Genomic DNA, 4,043 nt, shown 5'->3' on the forward strand with positions numbered 1-4,043 from the left:
AAGGTCACTGAGATGAAGATGTATCCCGACGTTCACTTCCTTGGAGGGAAGCTAGTCACCGTTAGAGAGGTGGATGTTACCACGAAGGCACACCAACGCCACGAAGGCTCACCCTATTCTCCCTTTGAGATAACACCACGAAGGCGTTTCTCAACCACTAGTGGTAAGCCTTTGAGGTGGCTTCCAAACCCTCACAAACTTTTCCGGGGGAAATCACACGAATTGATTCCTCTCCGAAGAACTCCTACCGCCTAGGAGTCTCCAATCTCCAAGGGTAACAAGATCACGGGGAATGCTCAAAACTTGCTCAAATCACAAATAGCTTGGGTTGAGAGAAGGAGAGGGAGACGATCTATCTTTTGATTGGAACAACTCTCAAAGGGGCTCACAAATGCTCTTGGGATCTAAGATTTGGAGTGAGCAAATGTGTGTGAGGTGGAAATGTGTTCTTATGAGGATAAGGCTGTGTTAGGCTACGCTCTCACGAAGTGGGAGGGGGGTATTTATTGTGGGGAGAGAAAAAGAGCCGTTGGGGACACTTTAAGTCACACAGGGTCCGGACGTCCGACAGTTGTCGGAAGTCCGGGCGTCCGCGAGGGGTCGGACGTCCGACAGGGGTCGGTCGTCTGAGGCCTGTAGATACGACTGAAACTATGTTGAATTTATCAGCCACCGGGCGTCCGGAGAGGACCGGAAATCCGAGTTATACAGCTCAACTTCTACTGGTGGTAGGTTTCGGATTTCCGACGGGTGTCGGACGTCCGGCGCTCGGACGTCCGGAGGGAGCCAGATTTCCGAGATATAGAACTGAACTTCTACTGGTGGAGGCTTCCGGATTTCCGGGACTTGACCGGACATCCGTGCCTCGGACGTCCGGAGGGAGCCGGAAGTCCGAGTTATATGGCTCTGATTTCTCTGGTATAGGATTCCAGATTTCCGAACTAGTCGGTCGTCCGGTCCTCGGACGTCCGGGGAAAGACGGATGTCCGAGGCACTGGTTCTGTTTTCAGATAACAACAAAACAGTGGAGATGTGGTCTGAGCAGAAAGTGATGATGTAGTTTGAGCAAGTTCATCGCAAAACCTGTGATCCCCTCTTAATAGTGCGGGATCCCTAAGGACTCAAGAATCATAAAAGAGTACTGATGATCCATATTTGAGTGTATACTTTTATTCGCTGATCATCACTCCGCACAACTAACGTCAAAGGAACTAATACCTTTGAGTTAGCCCTTTCACCTGAGCTTGATGTTGTTGTTCCTTCTTGGCTCAAGTTGAAAGCAAGACATGATGAAGTCTTCAAGTAGCTTTCCCATACACAATGCGGAAAGCCTAGCTTATGTATTCATCTTCATTTGTCCATCATGTGAACATCCACAAGAATCAATCATGTAGTGCTCAGGAATGCTTATCTTGATCTTGTCCTTGTTAGCACATGAGGTTGTCCTTATCCGCACATGATCATCGACAATAGTTTCAATGATATATTCGTGCTGATCCACTTGAACTTGCACACCACAATCTTGATGACGACCACCACTTGACGTCATCCTTCATGGGTTGTATGAGATCTTCCTTTTGACGCAAGCCCAATGGAAGCACACCTAACCCCCACACATGAGTCTCACAAAGACCATGGGTTAGTACACAAACACGTAATGGACAATGCTTACCATACCATGGGATCACTTGATCCCTCTCGGTACATCTTATACGCTTTGTGTGTTGATCATCTTGATTTACTCTTTGTCTGAGATCTTGATCAACCTAGTGTTTCTATGACCATTCTTTGGATAATACCTTGAATAACATCTTGGTTATCATATAAACTCCTTGAACCCGACAGATGGACTTCAAGAAGTGCCTATGGACAAATCCTATAAATATAACTTAAGGCAACCATTAGTCCATAGGAATTGTCATCAATTACCAAAACCACATATGGAGATATATGCTCTAACACTAACGGAGAGGGGAAATCATCTCCGGTGGCCATCTTCATCATACCGGAGGAGGGCATGACAAGGAGGGAGTAGTTCATCCTCGGGGCTGAGGGTATGTACCAGTAGATATGTGTTTGATCTCTCTCTCTCTCGTGTTCTTGAGATGGCACGATCTTGATGTATCGCGGGTTTTGTTAATATAGTTGGATCATATCATGTTCTTCCCTTGCTATCTTGTTGTGATGAATTGAATCTTTGTCTTTGATATGCCATTATGTTGGATTGAATATTGGGTTTGAAAACTCTTGATGTATGTGTTGCATGCGGATACCCGTAGTGACATTGGGGTATTCTATTGATTCACATGATGTACGTTATGGCATCAACTTCCGGATTCCGGTGACCTTGGGAATATATGCATAGGGGTTGATTGCACATTTTCATACTACATTTTCCGATACTAAAGTTGCGTAGTAGACATCAAGACATCATCAACATCTATCAAGTACCTACACATAAACTCTCATCTCCTTGCAATTACTTAATTTTCCATTTGCCCCTCGTTTTCATCTCCCCCACTTCTATATTTTTTACAAAAATACGAAAATATTTTCATTTGCCTTTTTCTTGTTTGATATGTTGTTTGCTTGATATCTTGTTTGCATAGTCATCATGTCTCAAGAGGATTATAATGGTATTTCTTATCCTAATATATTGGTAGAAATCTAGAAAAGTACAAAGGCTTATATGACCATGCAATTTGAGCACAACACTTTTTTTTACCAAAGAACTTAGGGAATACTCTATTTTACTTGATTCCACCATGAAACAACTTGATCATGTAAAGAAGTTGCTAATCTTCAATCATAGTTTGCTCATACTGAAAATTTATTAGGGAAAATCTTCAATGTACTAGCTACGCTAGTAAATCAAATGGCACCTAAGCCAGAATCTTTAGAGATTAGTAATGAGGAAAATGTTAAAATGATTGATGTTTCTTCTATTGATTCCTTGTTTAGTAATATTATACTTGATGATAAGGGAACTAAAGAAGAGTCAACTTTAGCTAGAAGGCGTCTCCATAATTCATAGGATGAAAATCATGTTGAAAATTTTGATAAAATTGGGTTTGGAGAGGTAAAAACTTTAACTAGTGATGTGCCCACTCTCTTGGATTACAAAGACTTTAATTATGATAGTTTTTATTTGATTGAATGTACTTCTTTGTTACAATCCATGCTAAATTCACCCAATGCATATGAACAAAATAAGGCTTTTACTAAACATATCGTAGAAGCTATGATGAAAGCCTTAGAAGAAAAGTTAGAATTAGAGATTTCAATTCCTAGAAAATTATATGATGAATGGTAACCCACCATTAAAGTCAAGATAAAAAGTTATGAGTGAAATGCTTTATGTGATTTGGGTGCTAGTGTTTCCACAATTCTGAAATCTCTATGTGATGTATTAGGTTTTACCAATTTGGAAGAGTGTTCTCTTAATTTGCACTCATCGGATTCTAATATTAAAAAGACTTTGGGAATAATTAATGATGTTCTTATTTTTACAAATAGTAATTATGTGCCCATATATTTTATTATGCTTGATATTTGTTGCAATTCGTCATGTCCGATAATACTTGGTAGACCATTTTTATGAACTATAGGTGTCGTGATTGATATGAAAGAAGGGAATATTAAATTTGAGTTTCCATTGAGAAAGGGTATGGACACCTCCCTAGAATTAAAATTAATCCACCATATGAGTCAAACATGAGGGAAACCTATGGAGCAAAAACTAAAGAAGACAATACTTGAATCTATGCATTATGCCTAGGTAGGGGCATAAAACAATAACGCTTATTGGGAGGCAACCCAATAGTTATTTTTGTTTTTCTTTCTGTTTTTCAATAAATAGGCAATTATTCTACTGTTATTATTGTGTTTTCATGTTTTTATTTGTGTTTGTGCCAAGTAAAGCCTTTAGGATTGTGTTGGATGATAGTTGATTTGATCCTGTCAAAAAACAGAAACTTTTGCGCTAGTTCTGTAATTTTGAAAATTCACAGAAACGTGCTTTTGCTCTGAATTTGTTACATATG

Source organism: Hordeum vulgare, chromosome 3H, assembly GCF_904849725.1.
Source record: "Hordeum vulgare subsp. vulgare chromosome 3H, MorexV3_pseudomolecules_assembly, whole genome shotgun sequence".
NCBI lineage: Eukaryota > Viridiplantae > Streptophyta > Magnoliopsida > Poales > Poaceae > Hordeum > Hordeum vulgare.